This window comes from Pyrgilauda ruficollis, unplaced genomic scaffold (genome assembly GCF_017590135.1).
Source record: "Pyrgilauda ruficollis isolate IOZ18807 unplaced genomic scaffold, ASM1759013v1 scaffold2, whole genome shotgun sequence".
Classification (NCBI taxonomy): Eukaryota; Metazoa; Chordata; class Aves; order Passeriformes; family Passeridae; genus Pyrgilauda; species Pyrgilauda ruficollis.
The window spans coordinates 14,730,562-14,750,030 of record NW_024519206.1 but is presented as its reverse complement, the minus strand read 5'-3'; positions in this window follow the sequence as shown (position 1 = coordinate 14,750,030).

Here is a 19,469-nt window from a genome sequence, read left to right as displayed (position 1 = left end):
GCTTGAGATTACTTCTATACTCCTTTAATTAAAAAAATAATTTTTAAAAACCCAAATCCAGAAAACTATTGAACAGAAATAAACTCTTTCTATCTGAATAATCCGTGTGTATTCAGATCCACAGGGCTCAAGAAATGAAACATGAATGCTGACCTTCTTTTCTTAAATCCTGCTGTTCTTAAGGTAGCAAGAAGGAAAATAAAGGAATAGAGTAAAAAAACTCAGCAGCATGATCTGAGGACAAAGGAAAACTTTGCTTTGACTCTGAAGAGTTCTGAAGGTTTGTGTCACAGCCTTCATCTTATTTGAGCGTAATTTAGTCTATAGAATTTCCTTCCTTGCTTTATTTTGAAAGAAATCTTCCATGGGAGGTTAGAGAGTATGTATCATTATCCTTAGGGACTGTGTCTGTTTCAGCATCATCCAAGTTTCTAGGTCCCAAATACAGTATCTGGGCAGCTTTTTTACATATTATATGTATTTATGAATTTTTTAAAATATGCATTATTTACTCAGTGGACTGGAATAGCAATGTCAAGTGGGGGAATATGTATTTATAAATGTTTTTAAAATGCACATTATTTACCCCACAGACCAAACAGTTCCAGTCTACCATGTGTAGTCTTAGCCACCTAATTAAAAATCTTATGAAACTTCTTTGAAAAGCACTTGCAGTACATATGCAGCAGCAACTTTTGGAGCTTTATTATCTCAGCTCTTTTTTATTTTTCTCCAAAATACACAAAGCATTTAGACATATTATGTTCTAATCACTTGCCAAATTTCATCTCAAATAGAAGCTATATAGGAATTCTACAAGCACAAAAAAAGCATCAAAAACAGCAGATCAGCTATATTGTGGGGGAGGAAGTATGGGGGGGTTGCTGCACCGATATCATTTTAAAACAAACAAACTGGTATTCTTTAATTTGGTGAAAAAGAATTAATTCCCACACTGAGATTTGTTTGTGCCAAACCTTAGCTGCTCCTTTTAATGAGGTTTTAAATAATTTTTTTCTGCCAACTTATTCTTAAAGGGGTTTGTACCAAAAAATTGACTCCATGATATCTACATGGTCCAACCACTACTGATTAAATTCTTCAGGGATGAGAGACCAAAACTACATATTTTGTAAAATTACATGATTAAAGAGAAGAGGTAAATGCAACACCAGCATACCTCTGTCATTTGCTGTCCAAATATAATTTCAAATGATGATAATGTTTCCATATTTTGTTCCTTAGGTTGGATTTCCAAATCAAATGATGACTCATATATCTTTTCAGTCTTTGAGAAGGAATTTATTGATGTAAGAAGTGATAAGCACCTGCCTCTGCAGATTTATACCAGAGAATGAAAGGGGTATAGAATAAGGGTAGTGAATGTTGAGGGTAAAATGAAAATCCCTTGATTCTCTTCTCAGACACAATTCAGAGCACTTCACAGAGCATCCTGAAACGATGCTGCAGCACCAGCTTGGTTTTTGGGGCAGGAGGGCACTTCTAGCTAAGTGGTCACAACCTTCTTGAGCACAAACATCAGCTCCCCACAACCAGTGCAGCCAACACAAACTGTATGTTCTCTGACTGTTGTCATTTGCACAGGCTACAGACATGAAACATCTTAAAAACAGATTTAAAGACCATCATAAGTTAGAAGCTTTGAAAGAAAAACTTTAGCAATCCAGGTTACACAAGAGGCTTTTGACTATTTTATAGGGTTTTATGCAGTTTAAAAGTGATAAATGTTTACCTCTGCATACTATGGCCAGAATTTGCAGTTGTTTTCAAATGTGGAAATAGAATCCAAATCATATTTAGAAAATTAACTTTTATTTCAAATATTTTTTACATATTTCACATTCCAACTGGAAGCAATTTACTTGTTAGAAATCACCAACAGGTTCTTGTTATAAAGTTCATTAAAACAACTTGATAATTTTGGGAGGCTGAAATTTTTCTATTTCCTCCTGATAGGAAAAATGTATTCTATAAACAAAGAGAATTATTTTTAATAATATTAAAATTGGAACTAACTAGAAAATAAATTAATAGACTTTTTGTTAAATGGTAATGACTATGTGATGTGCCATTATATTCCTGAGGTTTATAATTTATCTTTATTTTTTTTAAAACGGGAAAGGCATTGTTCAATAATATTCTGAGTATGAAATTTATGTGTAAATTATCTTCTGACATCTTACTGAAAGCTGGCATTGCAGCTTGGCACAATACCATAGTATAGTTCCCTGGTCCAAACAGAATTTGATGAATTGTCGAAAAGCCACTTTTTCTTTGCCTCCAGTCAGAAAGCATAACATGGACACTGGCCTTTCTCAGAGCCTTTCCAGCTCCAAATAGAAATGTTTTTGAAAGTAACTTCTAGAAAAAACTGGAGAGGGACTGGATATGTAGTAGCTCTGGATGTGGTGGAAGTGCCTGGTTAGGCAACACAATGCTTGTGGCAGGCTTTGATAGATGGTGTGACAATGCCTCTGGTGCAGTGAGAGCATACCAATGCTACTGGCTGTGCCCAGGGGGCATCCATCACACAGCTGCACTGTGCTGCTCCCTCCTGCACTTCTGCATTCATAGCTGTATTGAATATTAGGGGGTATGAGACACCTGAAGTATGAGCTAAAAGATAAAAGAAAAAATGAACTATTGCCTTCATTCCCAGCTAGTCTTACAGCCATGCTGGTGTCTTGTGACTTGAGATGTCCAGTTGGGACACGCAATGGTTCCTCTATCCCACTGTTCCCTTCTTAAAAGTCTCATAACAGATAATATTTACAAAAGTGTTTGAGTCCCCATGTCGTCCGTCACCCTCAGCAGCACTGAAGGCCAGGCTGGCCAGGCTCTGAGCAACCTGATCTAGTTTATGTCCCTGTGCCTCACAATGGGAGTTGGACTGGATGGCCTTTAAAGATCCCTTTCAACCCACACTTTTCTGTGATTCTTTGATGCCTTGACTGGCCCAGCATCTACAAATGTTGCATCAGGCACATCCTTCTTTGCACCCCTTACAGATTTACTTACCAGCAAATGGACTGCTAAACAATCCTTTTCTGTATCTTCTCACTAAAAAGTCTTTCTTTTAGAAACATTCTCACAGAACATCTGTGAATGCAACTTTATAATACTAGAAGTGTTCAAAACAGGTTTTGCACAATCCCTTTTAGCCAATTTTCCTGCATTTCTCAACATATGCATGTGTGGGTGCAGTGACTTGGAGCTATACCAATCCATAGACAAGCTAGAGAGGACTCTAGAGGAAAGGAATCTGTCCTTTGAAAATCAGGCTTCAGATGATTGTTGTGTCAGTGGGGCAAGAGCCTAATCTCAATATGGGAAACCTTTCCCTTGCTCAACCCAGTATCAGGCAGATGCAGTGACAAAGAGGTTTGACCCAGAGACTGACAGGTTCTGGTCAGCTGATATTCTCTAAATCCAAAAGAAGAAAGTCAGAAGAATGTATGTTAATGATTAAGGATTGTTGTCACAAGCTATAACAATATTACACTAATAAATTACAAGAAAAGACACTTTACCCCTTCAGGCACTCACCAGTGGTGATTCTATTGTCCTGGAAATTTCCCCATTTAAATTTCCTGCTGAACTTTCTGGGTGTCAAAGATAAATACCCCCAAAGAAAAACAACCACCTTATGTAGCTCAGCTGTGACACTTGCAGTGGATTAAAAATCAACCAGAGCCTAAGCAGAGTCTTGCAGGCATGTGGGCTAACACAAACCAGAGATGACATTCTTCAGGCCGTTGCCGGGGCCTGGGGGGCTCAGCCACATAAAAGACACACAAGTGTGTTATCACATTCAACTTGAAAATTTTCCTGGCTGAGAGGAGATGGTTGGCTTTATAGGGCTGAAATTGCCCATGCTCTGCTCTAAAGCTAAAACCATGCTGTGCCAAGGGAGGGGAGCACCCACCCTTTCTCCACCAAACAGCGCCGCATGAACACACTTGTCCTGGGTGGAGTCTGCAGGAGAGAAACGCATTCCTCATAATCAAGGGTAATTCGAAAGGCAAACAGTGACCAGGAGAGCATGCTATCCAGCAGAAGCCTAATCCTGAACCCAACTCCACAGACGGCTACACAGCCTGCTGCAGTGCCAGGGCAGATGCCAGGGAAGAGACCAGCCACAAACCGAACAGACAGACAATCCAGAGCTTGGCATCTGGGTTCTTCAGCTGCCAGCCTTGCCTCATGAGTAGCCACAATGGTTGGCTCTTGTGCAGAAAACAACAGAGGAAGAGGCTAAAGAGGTCTATGTGCCACACTGCCAGCACTGGGAACAGGCAGTGCCAAGTGAGTATTGCAGTTTCATGCACGTGCCAATGTGCTTTGGAACTGCTTTTACATTTTCAAAAGTAACAACAGAATTCCGGAATAAAGCAAGACAAGCTCTAACATCAAGGACCATTTCCCTTTCATTTTTAGATTTTTTTTGTACTTAAATTTCTTTTTCACTTCATTTTATTTGCCTCACATATACACTTCAGACAGCTGTGGCACAGGAATAGCCTTCATGCCTTGCGCTCCATACTGATAAAATATTTGAATCTACAGGAATATGTGCACAAATCAGTTAATTTCATAACCAAATGACAAAGCCCCAGCTTGTAAGCCTCTGTTTTACAACATGAGTAATTACTCCAAAAAGTAGCTGCATGAACCCCTGTGTCAGTGCATGCTGAGGAGCAGCATGGCGCTGTGAGGAAGGGGTTCATAACCTTCTCTTTAAAAAGCTCTTCTGCCCTGTTTACACTGAACTGACATTTTAATCAGAAGGAGATGTTTTTTATATGAATCACTACTTGTATGTTTATTTTGTTTGGAAAGTTTTTAGTCTATTAATTTGCCAAATGAGCATTTCTAAAAGTGTGTATTTGGACACATGTGTATATATGTGCTTTCCCACATGTGCCATCCAGCAGAATTATTTAATTCAGACGTTGTTGTTTCCTGAAACAAGTGCATTGCTTTATGTCAAATCAGGATAGTGAGTTCTATTGTTCATACGTGAGCAAACAGCCAAAAGAAATTGAGATGAGGAAGAAACCTACAAAAGGGCTAGCTGCACCACTTATCCACTGAAGTCTTTTGTTTCTGGAATGCCTTTTAACATAGAAGCCCTGTTCAGTTATGGAGACTTCTCTAGGTGTTGATTACGACCAAAGGGGTTACTGTGAGACCTTAAAGTAACAGGAAAAGGTATTCTGAATAACTCATGTTTCTTTGGTGCTACCAGGATGGGATCTACTGGTGAAACAGAACAACTGCATCCGGGGATTGTGATGAGAGGTTTTAGATGTGACTAAAATGTTGGGTAGAGTAAGATGCCAATGAAGGCAAAGTAACAAAGGGTGAAACCCCTCTGTTTATTCAGGGCTATGCTACAAGCATAGGAATCAGTCTTTTTCCTAGGAGCTTCTAGAAGAAACATCTTTGCCTATAAATCTCACCCACTATGTGTGTCTACACCACCTCCCTCCCGAGAAATTTATTAGCCTACTTAATCACATTTTCTCTTTGCCACCTTCAAGCTCTTTGATTCTTCTCTTCTTAGCCTATTCTCTTATCCACTTCTTATTTTTAGACATTTATGGAATCGCTCTGTCAAATCACAGCAATAGATCTGATTTTCAGTGGATGTCCCAGCCATGTTCTATTAATTGTGTCTGCAGTTTTACAAGTACTAATAACTACAGCCTTGCCATCAAGCCAATGCACATCATGTTTTTAGTGTTTTTATTTGCTCAAAATTGGCCTCTTTGCCCATTAGCCCAATGTGGTAAACTCCACTAAGAGCTCTCAGAGAAGACTTAAGGAACTGAATCTCGGCTTTGAATGGAAATAGAACCAAGCTCACACATATCCTGAAAATCCAATTTCTGACTGATGTTAGGCAAATCACAATATATTCAGAGTCAACAGGAAGCTGTGAGGGATTTTACAAATTGGATCCATAATATTTTAAAGAATAATATGGTGTGTATGCTGGCTTTGTAACAATATGTATAGTATTTTTTATCTGTACAACATATGAGTCTTTTGGCATTTGTTTTTTGTCCCTGAACACAGTCATTTTTCATTGCCTACCTTTTTATAGCTGTTCTTGTTTCATTATTAATTTTTCCTTTGGTGTTTTTATATAATACAGGAAAAAGCACGTGCCCTGCATCAGGTCTTAGTGGGGCTATTTGGTTTACCAGTTTTTAGTACCATACAGCTACAGTAAAATAACATGAAACCTACAATGAGATTATTACATATATTTCCTTATCAACTCTCACCCCTTCTTCCATTTGCTGTAAGGCTGAGTTTAGCCTTATGGTGACTAAAGCCCTGATCCTGCTGTCACTGAATTCAAAGATACAAAGGACTTGCAGTGCAAGCAAGATCAAGTTCTGCTGATCTGCTTTTGAAATGATAAAATCAGTAGATTTCTGTCTACATGTATTAGCTTGACTTGTCCGGCTCTGGAAATTCAATGCATGACACTCACCAGATTAATTGTGTACTGCTTTTGTTGCTTTAGTTATTTTTCTCCCTCTGATACATCAGGTACTGGTCACTACTGGATGCAAATGTGGAACTGCCTAATATAGAATTTTGCTCTAAAATTGTTTAATCAAACGTTCCTAAAAATCTGGTTCCAAGTCCTCAGCTGGTGTAAATTACTGTAACTCACTTTATTGCAGTGACATAACACCATTTTACAAGTGCTGAAGTTCTGACCCCTCTTTTTCAAACACAGAGAGCCAGCTAAAATGCTGCTCCAAGCAGGGTCCGCAACGTTTTCCTCATTCATTACGCATGTAAGTGGCAAATGAGGGACAAGTCAGAAGGAAACACGTTACATCATTATTGACACACAGAACAATGTCTCCTCATTACATCCCAATTTACCAAACTTACCCAAGCAGGTAACAAAAGCACCTATCTCAGCAGCCAGGCTGGCTGCTCTTTAGTTAGAACACAGTCTTGCACTCCATGAGGTATGGAGGATATTGTGCATTTGAAACAGGCTGGATAAACTACGTCTGACTGCAGGTAGTAGGTCCTAAGAGGCAGAGGCACGGTGAACTACTCAGTGTCTCCTGGGGAGGCTGCCTTGACCTGCATTATTTCCACACTTTCTCACTCTACTCCAGTAGACCTGCAGCTCTTCAGTGCAGGGAGCAGCTGCTGAGGCAATGAGCTTGTCCTCTTTGCCCTTTGCAGGTGGCATTCCCTCATTTTGCCGCCACTAGAGCAGCACCTGCCAGGAAGCTTTTGAGAGCAGGCAGACCCAAGGGCTGAGCATGGATGGCACTCTGGACCAGGTGCTGCTGCTGCTGCCCATGCTCCCTGCAAAGTTGCCCATATGGACAGGGCTCTGCTACTGCACCCTGAGCCTTCAGCGGCTATTCCCATCTATTTCCTTGGTCTGAGACCCGTTTTACAATGTGAGTACAGTGCTGGTTCATAAATTGACACCCTGAGTTTAGCAATGATTTTTGTCCATGTCTCTTGCTAAGGTAATAGACATTACAAGCATGTACTTTGTAATTAATGAAAGATCTTACAACTAAACTCCCTCCTAATGTGCCTTAGATGCATTTTCCCACAATCTGAAAATGCCAAACTTATGGTAAGACAAAGAACTACTTTGAATTGGGCACATTACAGATAATTTTGGCTTAAATGGCAATTTCACTTCATAAAATCTACCCCTTGTAAGAATGAAAATTTTTCCACTGATTTCTAGGATGTCATCCTTGATTTTCCAAAGCTATGTTATGCTATTTAAAAATTTATATGCACAATGAAATATATCTCCATTACTATAAAAAGATACATTATTAGATCCATCAATTGGCGCTAAAGAGGGTTACATCTCTTATTGCATCTTTTAAATTGTCCTTTACCACAGATTTACATTTCATGATTTGATGATTTGATATAAATACATTTCTGTTGAAGCAAGGTTACCTCTGTGTGTGTGAGACCCTGGATTTCTGTATGCAAAGTCCAGCTCAACTCTAGGCTTTTAAATACTGTCACTTGCTTAGATAGATAGTGGCAAAGAAAAAGGTGGTGGCAAAGGAAAAGAGCAGTGGGGATGCACCTTATTTGTGCAGCAAGACCCATTTTGAAGTTCACATATATATCCAGGTCACCTGCACTAAGTCTTCACATCTCTGTTGAGATGGTTCAGCATGTTTGCCACCCTTATGTTTAATGTATGAACTTCACCCAGTGTGGGAAAACCATAGCTTCCCACTTTGGCTTTTTCAGGATAAAGAAATCTGCTTTCCTTCAGTAGATAAACTTTGTTAAGGCGAGCAATAAATTAACAATTACAAAATCTATAGAGATACGAATACTTAATTGAAAAATTTACATTAAAGGAAGAGCAAAGTAAATTTTAAATTCATGGTACAGACACTCCCATATGGTTATGCATTAAAAATGGTTTTACTATAGGACACTCATCTCAAAAAAGTCTGCATAGGATTTTCTTCACCTCCTTTTATCCAACAGATCATGTATTGTTATTCAACATGCATAAAAGTAAGGGAATCTTGCTCATCTTCCATGAACAAGAGTGAGAATCTTATCAATGCTATAGCTCATAAATGTCTCTTATCAGTCAATGGCAAGTATGCACAAGCAGAGACCTGCTACTACAATCAACAGTAAGATGCTCAATGTAAGATACTAATACAATAATATTATATTGGAGACATTTCTCTTTGTAGTTTCTGAGCCAAATGTTGCTCTCTGTTACACCCATAGAATGTCCATTAAATTCAGTGATCTGAATTTAGACCAGAAAAAACAGAACATAATTTTTACATGGCAAATTTGAGTTAATTTTACAGTAGTCTAGAAGACACCATAAGTAACTTAATTTGAGGAGGCTCTTCTCCTGTTTCTAGTTTCACCTGAAAACATTGTCAGGAGATTCAAACTTTGCCTATCATTGGATTCACATCTAAAATACATTGAACAAGGCAGCAGTACCCAAAAAAGCAGAACTGCAACAACACACTCTATTCTGAATTATATTTGCATGATGCATTTATATGTCTTTTTTTAGCACTCTCTGTGCAAAATCAAAGCCTAAATATTAAGCTGCATTGCTTTCCATGGCACTTTACTTATGATTCCTTTCTGTTCTCACTTGTCCAGCCATAAATATCTCTTCTTTCCCTTTTTCAAGTCAACAATACAAATATTTACTGTATATTTTCACCTCATAGTTTCAGTACTTGTATAGTCCTTACATACTCAATCAAATCCTTTCATTCATACTTGTTCCCTAGTATTTATTCCTTTCATTCTAAGCTTTGGTTCTCTGCCTGCAGGGACTCAGGAATGCACTCCTTAATGTACACATTTCTAGTACCCTCCTGTTTGGACACTGTCCAAGGCTGGTATTCATAAAATGTTATTGTTTGGTTCAGATGTAGGAGAAATACCTTTAATACTGATCTAAAATTTGGAGCAATTTTATTATTTGATAAAACCAAGTTGAGGAGCATCAGTGACTTACTGTCCCCATTTGTATTTACTATTTGTGATGTTTGAGATCTTCCAAGTCCAGCAGCCTAAATTAAAACTGTGGAACAGTTTTTCCGGGGAAGTGGTCAGAGCACCAAATCTGTCTGAGTTCAAGAGCCATTTGGACAACACTCAGGCTCATGGTCTGATTCTTGAGGTGTCCTCTGCAGGGCCAGGGTTGGGCTTGATGATCCTGATGAGTCCTTTTCAATGTAGCATGTTCTATGAATCTATGACGCTGTGATTGTATGATTCTTTGATGGAAATACGCTAGCTATAACTATGCTCTGTGTACAGCTGTTTTCCTTCAGTTCATACACTTAGGAGTTGTTTTTCAGCTAACAAGTACTGGAGACAGGCTAAAAATCATCCCACCATCCTTTCAAACTCGGGTGGAAGCTCAGGCTGAAGCTGTGGTCCTCACTGGGTCACTCCACAGGTCACTCCCTCTACATGCACCTACACAGCCCTTTCACCATCCCTTCCTTAGCCAAGGAAGCCTTCTGAGAGGACCTTTTCCGTGCACTTTATAGCCTTTTTCTCTACCATACAGCAAAGAACAGCATTCACATACCTGATAAGTGGCCCTATTAGCTCATGGACAGCATTTTTCCTTAAAAAGGAAACCCATCCCTTCCACCTTGCAAATAGCTGTGCAGAACAGCACCCTACAACTCAGGCATGACCGAGCTACTTTCAGTATCAGCCCTGATTATTATCTCCATGAGGAATGATTCCACTTCCACATAAAATAAAAATTACCCTAACCTTCAGCCATAGCATTAGGGAGTGAATCAGTCATATTTTCCCCTTCACATTTCTGAGAACACATAGAGGAAGAAATAAAAAATTAAAAATATTAGGTATTGCCTTTTGACTTGACTGCTAACACAATAAAGCAGCATCGTAAACTGAATCATGGAAGTCTGCAGTCTTCATTGCTCCCTTTGCTGGTATTACTTCATGGATATTGGAGCCCTTAGGGAAACTGGAATATGAATAAAGATTTTTTTTTTAAATCAGCCGTTTTTTCTTGGTTCTGTTTCTAAAAATAATGCAGTTTGCAAAAAACAGAAGGTTTGGTTTATAACACAAACAAAATTGTTACATTCTGAATGGGTTGTAAGTACCTGATTCTTTGCCTTTTTACTCATCCCTGCTAAAAAAAAAAATCTGCAAATCCATTTGCTAACCAGCTGCACCTCTGTACTGAACAGATAACAACCTGTGCAAGCCAGGCTTTGCTGTGAATCGGTGCTGATAGGCCTGAATCTCATAGCTTTTTTTAAATGCTAATGACAAGAAACATTTCCTAAGCCAAAACGCTCTTGTAGATCTGTCTACTTCTATTATGACTGATATTTGCTTGTAAGTACATAGAACACTTGTTCACTGTGCCTTATCTGCTATGGTGCAGCATGCTGACCTACATACCATTCAGCACAATATGATGCACAAACATCTTCTAAATAATTTTTCATTTTCGACTTAAAAACAGTAGAGGCAAAATAGGATTGCTGCAAATCTAACAAAGAGATGGCATTATTTCCAAATAAAAATGTGCATTTTTCCAAAGAATTTATTTGTCTAGCAGCATGAAGTTCATACATAGCAATGCTTAAAAAGGGTGTTGAATTGCGATTAGGAAGGAAGGACTTAGGAAGAAGAACAAACCACATCTTTTCTACTTACATAGAATAATTAAGCTAACTTATTTCTCATAACAATTAAAAGTTCAGCCTTTCTGAACCATGTTTTTGCAATATCACTAAATGCTGCTGATATAAGAGTGCTGAAATAAGTGTGATAATAACAATAAAGAATGATGGATAGAAAAGGATACAGTAGCTAAGGGAACAGAAATGATAGTCTACTACCTGCCATTGTCAAGCTAAACAGAAGTACAGTATTTATGATTTTTGCTGTGATGCCTGCTATGTTGTATAAGCCCAGTCTTTATGATCATGCTTGTCTACTGAATGAAATAATTAATGCGTCAGTTTTTATTGTAAATAAATATATGTCTTCCCAGTGGCCAGACATTATTTATATTAACAGTAGCACAGTCTCATAGCTATCAAAAGCTTGTAGAGGAAAATGTACTTTAAGAGCTAAATTTTAAGAGTAAAACAGAAAATCTCCATCAATTCAGAGCATTCTTAATCATTTTATATTCTGAAATGTTAAAGAAGGGCAGAAAAAGAAGCTTGCACAAACAATAGAAAAAATAGGAATGCTTTGCCTTAGCAGGATACAGTAGCCCTAACTCTAAAATGTATATAACTATAAATGGCTTCCATATTGTAAAATGGGCTAAATTAAAGACATTTTTATAACAACATGGTTTATACATGCACTGAATTGAGAAATATTTATTGACATGTTATTACCTCTAGATGAAAAAAAAAAAATGCATAAAAATTAGAGGAAACATCAATGTTTAACCATAAAAGAATTTTAAATTAATGACACAACAGGTATGTACTATTTATTCATTTTCTAAAAAAGTACTGAATTTTCATATCCACAGTCACTACAATCCTTTTGTTTCTCATGGAACATATGGTCCAGGAATCAGCTTGATTGCTGTTTTAAACTGCAAAAATGAAAACAATTTGGGGACTAATCCAAACTGCAGTGAGGTCAATAGAAGCATTTCCATTGATGCTTAGAAGCCCTTGGTCAGCCTGTTGTCTGTTTTATCCCAGGCTGTTATTCAATTGCTGTATTTTAGAGACAGTGAATTATAAGAAAAAGTAAAATGTTTGGTACTTTTACCTATTACCTATCTTACCTTTGATTTATTTTTAGGACAAAAGGTTATCTGTAAATTTGTATCCAAAATGGTCAAAATTCACTGATCCTTTTTTTGTTTCACTGTGTACCTTCTTGTACACAGTTCAAAGGCAACATCTCTCAGACAAGCCACTGACTTCTATTAAAGTGAAAAGCAGTGTCTTGACTCACGTTAGTTATATATCATTAATGAGAATAACATCTTGTAAATCCACCAGTAGCTTGATGAGTCCAACATACAAATGGTTAGCAGTGATGTGGCTTCCAGAAATAGATTGCTAGAGACACTGGTACATCTCATGGCATTACCCTGCAATCGATGCTGCTTTTGGTAGATTTAACTCTATAAGCAAGGTGGATTTCCCATCCAGGCATCAGAATTGTTTTCCAGGTTCCTTTTTAATTTTGCAGCCAGTCAGAAAAACTTTGGGCCAGACCTGCACCTACTATTCATTTAAATAGATGGATACATATAATTGCTATTGTGCTCACCAGTCATAAGCTCTGTGATGTTAACAAAAGCATAGACCAGGGATCAGGAATCAGACTTAACTGTACCAGGTCTACTGTCCATGTGCTCCACACCAAAATCATGGACTACTAGCTTAGCTATAACTAAGGTTCAAATTATTCCCTGTGCTCAGAAAAAGCCAGTCTTGGTGGATTCTTGATGAATTTGGCTTCAACTTTTTATACTGGTTTGTGTCTGACCCAAATCCACAAAGAGAGCATGAATCTAAGCTGAGATGCAGTGCTCAGTGCTCACTTCAGGCTGAAATGTTTCTACTCACATGTGCTTCCAACTTTGGCCTGCAGTGACATGTGGCTGCACGCTTGCAAGTAAACAACATGAGTAGTAGGCAAATCCAGGCTGTAAATGCCTGAATGAACTTGTAATCACTGGCATAACTTTTATGATCAAGGACTATATTAATCACAAAGACCCCTGCCCATATCTTATTGTATTGTCTAAGATTGATACATAATGGTATATTGCACCCAGGATTGTCTTCTGAGCCCAACAAGGCTTGTGTGACTTCTAATATTTTGTTTCCAAAAGGAGTAAATGAGAGGAAGTCTCTAAGATATACATTGCTACAGTCCTTTCTCATTGAATTAATTTCATTAAACACACACATATCTGCAACAGAGTTTGCTGTGATGCACCTTTTACAGAAGAGCATGACTTGTAAGGGTTACAAGTCTTATTCAAAGTCTAATGGGAAATTCATAAAGGAATGATGGAATAAATTTCACGTATCTCTCTTCATCTTTGTTTAGGCCAGCAGATAGTATAGATTGTTTCTCTTTCAGCTACAGCTCTTCTAAAAACTTGCTTTATCCTTAAATGTACAGAGGACACAATTTTCACCCTCTAGCATGAGTACATGCAAGTGAATATTACTATTCCAAAGGCTGACTCTTTTCCATTACACTGTTCTTGTCATTGGCCAAATAAACCAAGTCTTCTAACACAACACTGGAAACATAGCTAGTGTCTGCATATTAATTAGCCTTCCTGACCTGAATAGACAATTACCTAGGGCCCTGGCCTTCATTTCCTAAGCACCCTAAACTCCACTGCAATGAACAAAACGAAAGAAAAGGCCTTTATTTTGGAATTACATCTATGAAAATATTGCTCTTGCTTAAGAGATGGGATTTCTGAAAATGCCATGGAGAGTTTCTGACACTGCACTGAAGAACAGCATTGTTTTGTTCCAGACAAGGTCCTGTGCCCCCCTAAATGACTGTCACTCAAAACTTAGGCTATCCTTTGTGCCTTAGAAAAAATATGGAAAGTATGGTTAGGGCTTCTATCATTTTGACCAAATATGTGTATAACTTAAAGCTGTTCTCTATTTTAATAAAAGAAAATGAGGTAATACTATAAAAATAACTTCCTTTGATCCTAGAAGCACTTTATTACAAGGTTTGCAAGCCAACTGGAATGAAAAACTTTTAAATAAAAAATTAATGCAAAAAAGCAGAGCTGGGAGATAGGTAGATTTAAGAAATATTGCTTTTTTGCTTTTTTTTTTTTTTTACCCAGAGCTTCTGCAAAAAATATTTCTGTTAAAAAAAAAATATGATTCCCCTTTCAACTCATTCCAGACACAATTTTACAGGTAGGCTCTGTGACTCATTAAATCCAGCTTTGAAGATGCACCATAACATAAAGTATTACAATTATCATAGACCCTAAAAGCCTGTTTGGAATCTAACTCAGTAAAATTTATTAATGATATGAAGAAGGTGGTAAATTTACACATGATATTTAATTGGGAGCTACAGAGAGCAGATATATTTACAGTGAATGAAGAGAAAATCAAGGTCTTCTTTCAATTTAAAAAAAAAATTGAAGAAAGTTACTAAATCTGTTTAACAATTACTTAAAACTTTGTTTCTCATAGTTGTGTTACTCTAATGCATTTTTCCCCCAGAAACATTGTTATGTATTTCAAATGGACATCTGGAAATTATTCAGTCTTTTAGAAATTACAGACATGCCTTCTCACCCTTTGCATTGCTGCAGAGGCGACATTAGGCAGTGCTTGACTGAGCTGAGTTTGACAGTAGAGAAAAAAGAGTATTTTAAAAATACAAAGAGTGTGATATGAGAGAACAAATCAATAGGAAATTATAATGGTAAGAAAGAGGGCCTGTTAATGTTCTTAGGCAGGGAGACAATAGATTGTAAACAAAAGTGCAAAATAAAATGCATGTATGCATCATGTCAACTCAGAAAAAAATAAGTAAGGGAGAAGAGGACATGTAAATATTTGAAAGGTGACTAAGGCCATACAGGCTATGAATTCACCTGCAAGAAGCCATACAAACCCCATCATTTGTGACATTTAAAATTGGACTGTCCATGGATCTAGAAAATGCACTCTGGAGAATAATCTAATTTACAGGAAGGTAAATTAACAGACCAGCAAGGTCTCTTCCATTCCTTATTTATGTGATAAATCCATTGTAAAAACACTTACACCATAAAAATTTATATCTTTCCACAATGTACATAGAGCAGCCCTGTTCTGGAAGAGGCTGAGCAGCTGCTTGAAGGGCACAGGTACCCTGTTCTTTCAGGAGAGTCATGACAAAGCAGCGGTTATCTCCAAACTACAAAAAGAAAGGAAAAAAAAAAAACTCCACTAAAGTAAAGACAGTATCTGACAATGTTCCATGAACAGAAGCCCATTAAAACTAAGAGGACATTTGCCTTTAAATGGATGGATATCATTATGCATGCAAAAGTGCCCAAAAATAAAAAGGCAGAGTGGCTGCATTTCGAGGAAACAGTTGAGCGGCAGCAACCATTACCTTAGCAATTGCAGCACACAGGGCTCTCTGCTCTGCAGTCTAAAATGAGGACATTCCCTTTGCTGTGTGATTTACTTTGAGTATGCTGCAATCTTCTTTTTCCTCAGGTAAAATGTCAATGAGCAGTGTCCCAAACGTTTTCCCTGATCTTGTCAGGAGTTATTTTGTTTCCACAAAGAAAAAAAAAAAAAAAAAACTATGTTAACACTGCATAAAAACTCCCAAAAAAGAGGAGCTGGTATGAGATGGGAAGCTCATGCCAGGCAAGGATCACACAGGACTGCCGCAGTGCAAAGAACGGATCCAAATCAGCCTTTCCACAGCCTGAGCAATAATGTGTTCTAGCTTGGGGCCAGCCTGCAGACTGCACTGCATCTCTAGCAGGTTGCGGAGGTGCCACAGAGAGGGAGGTTGTATGAATGAAACCAAGTGAAGACAATGGGATTTGGCCCTTTATTTAAGTGCCAGAGAGATGGTCTGCAGTATTTAAAGACCATGTACTACCAAACATAATCAGATGGATGAATGGATGGATGGATGGATGGACTATTTTGTTTAAGATATCACATGATGCTCAGGCTTTAACAAATATATACATTTCACTACATATTTATTAAGTGCTTGACCTTGCCTCTCTGTATTTATTGCATCATGCATAACTACCGGACTGTGAAAAGCAGAAAGTACCTTCTCTGTCATGGCAGAGCATAAAACATCGATGACTCAGTTCTCTCATTTGTCAGCAAGAAGAATGACAGAATAGATCTGAACGGAGATCAAAGAAAAGGGAAAATACTGCCTTTACATTGTTAAAAGCCATTCCACCCATTTTTGCATTAAGTCTCATTGCAATAAAAGGGAGAAGAATGCTAAGTGGCCCTTCTACTCAAACGTGGTTGGCATAGATTCAAGGAAATCTCATGCAATGAGATCAGCACTAAACCAGGAACAAATACCTCTCCCTCCCATTGTTTCCACCCTGCCCTTGGGTCACAGTGTGGTGGTACCACCTGCTTATTCAATATTGTACCCCCATTTTACATTATTCACTGGAAGAGGTAAATGGCGTTCTTTTCCCTCCTTCATGCTGTAAGTAAGGCTTCTGGCATGGGGAACAAATGGAGCATTCTTAGCAAACAGGTTATTTATACTTCTGAATTTAATGTTGAGATGTAGTGTTCTTTTCTTCAGGCACATGGGGAACTATACTTTTCAGAGACTCTCAGAATTGCTTTGAAGTAGATGTTGTGATGTCTTCTGTTTTGCAGAGCTGCTGAGCTGGAAGTGTAGTGTGAACAAGTGTGTATTCCAATATCCATTTGTGACAGGCACATTCCCAGGTCAGAGATTTTTTTTGGCTCAAAATTCCCATCCAGTTTTCAGGAAGAGGCTTTTTCATGGAAATACTAATAAGAAAAGTCCAGAAAGACAAATCAGTGGGATTTAATAGCCTATATGTGGAGGTCAGAAGTGTATTTGTAGATCAGTAAATTGAAAGCTGTATTTTAAATATCCATCTTGATGCTCAGTTCCTGGATAGAATGAAAATAACAAGACAAAGAGAATCTATAAGGGACTGTAAGCTGATCTACTGATGCGACAGCATGATAGTAATTTACACGTGTGTCTTTTTAGTGCAGATTTACAGTAAAACTTACAATCTTAGCAGTAAAACCCTGCAATCTCAGGTGCTCTCTGAAAGTCACAGCACACACACAGGACCAAAAAGAAGGAAAATTCCCATCAGTTTCATCCAGGACATTTTCATCCGTGATTTTCCATCAGTTAGCAAAGAGGAAGGTCATTTTGGGAAAAACAAATGAATTTTGATATACCTGCACAGTTCAGTGTTATGGTATCAGCATGTTTGAGTTTGTATCATCAGTTTCATAGTTAATAATACAAGTCTTAAAGTCATGTTTGGTACATTATCAGTAATTTGCCAGTGGTATTCATTTTGTAGGGATATAGGTGCTTTTCACCACACAGGCCTAGAGCAATTTTCTGTGTTCAAGAACAGAGTTTTCTCTTGATTGTCATTCACAGGAACATAGAGATCTGTCTTTACATAGGCTTGCACTGCCTTCTCTAAACCCCATATACCTGATTTTTCATTCTTTCCACCCTTCTAATACAGGTGACCGACCTAGTGGCCATCAGCTGCTTCCTGAACAAGACTGAGCACACACAGGTCATTTGCTCTGGCACACTCATCCAAACATTCACCTGCACAGCAGGAAAATCCTTTCCATGGAGCAGTGCATCTGGCCTGGCCAGTAGCAGGCTAAGCACAGCTGCAGATACCTGCAGCCCCTCTGCCCTGGGGTTGGTCAGCCTGGGAGGATGCTGCCATGAGAGCAGCACCAACAACCTGCTCACTGGGGAGCCTTCCAGGGCCACAGACAGAACACCTGCAGGCAGGGATGTGAGCGGCAGGGACTCTGGGGGTTTGCTGCCAGTGTGAGGTCCTCTGCCAGCACCTCTGCAGCAGCAGAGTCAGGGGGTTCTCCAATCCCTGGGATCTTCTGGAGCAGAGTTTTTATCGTTCAATGGTTCCTCAGAGAAACTCTTTTTCCCTAGACTCAAATACTCACCTAAGACACCAGGCCTAGATTTTGGGTAAATATGCAGTATCTGTATAGGCACAAGGGTAGTTGATGTCACAGGACAAAACCTTTTTTAAGAGCATGCTACAAATCTGAAGGGATACATAAAAGCCAAACTTAAGTGTCAGTAAGATTTATCACTGAAAAGCACAAGGTTTATGTTGTCAAAAGTGTTAAGTAAGAATTGTGTATCCACAAAGTGTAGAGCCAAGCAGCTGGCACCACAGAAAATGTACCTACAGATGCTGGGTACAACTTTATTTGTGTCCTTGCTGATACTACAGGACCTTTTGTTTTTAAAGACATCTTTTGTTTCTGCATGAAGCTTGGAGCTGGTCACTGGAAAAGCAAAAGACATATGAAGGAAATTATTGGAACCATAAATTTAGGCACCACTTTACATTTACCTGGAAACTAGAGAGCGCATGCTAAAACCAACTAGTCTATATGGTTATAAATGGGCAAACACTATCAATCTGCTCCTAGACACTAACGAGGAGCATCAGTGGAGGAGACCAAATTCCATGTTGAAGTCCAGCAGGGACAGAGGAAGAGTCTGTGATTGGCTTTTAACACAGTTCCCTGTTTGAAGAAGGAGAGATATCAGTTTTCCCTGTACTTTGAGGCAGGGGCAGGGGCAATGAACAGTATTTTGGAATAAACTCTAGTTGCTGAGAAAGGTTTGCCATACCTCAAGCTCTTTCTGAACAGGCAGGTGGAAAAATTGGCTTCCTACCAGCAGAGTTCCTAACCCTGTCCCAGCAATGTACAGGAGGCAGAATGGGGAAAAGTACTGATGCATGGAAGGGTGGAAGGATGGAAGTATGCACATGAAGTGTTCATTGCAATCTGAAGGAGCAGTGCTGACTGGGCTCACAGTAACACACACAGGTCCAGACTCAGTGTGCTGTTACAAGCTCACTATTGCCAACCCCCATGCCTAATTAGATGAGGAGGCTGGGGAAGGAAAGGGGTCCACTCTTCATATGTGACCTCTGCTCTAAAAACTACAAAGTGGGAAATTGGAAACTTCTTTATTCTTTCACCCTTTTTGTTCCTTGCTTCTCAGTATGCCTGCACTGCTTACCCCTCCCCGACCATTCCTGATCTTTCCTTCTCACAAACAATTGCACAGCTGAGTAATTGCGTTTTCATAGTAATCCAACTTTC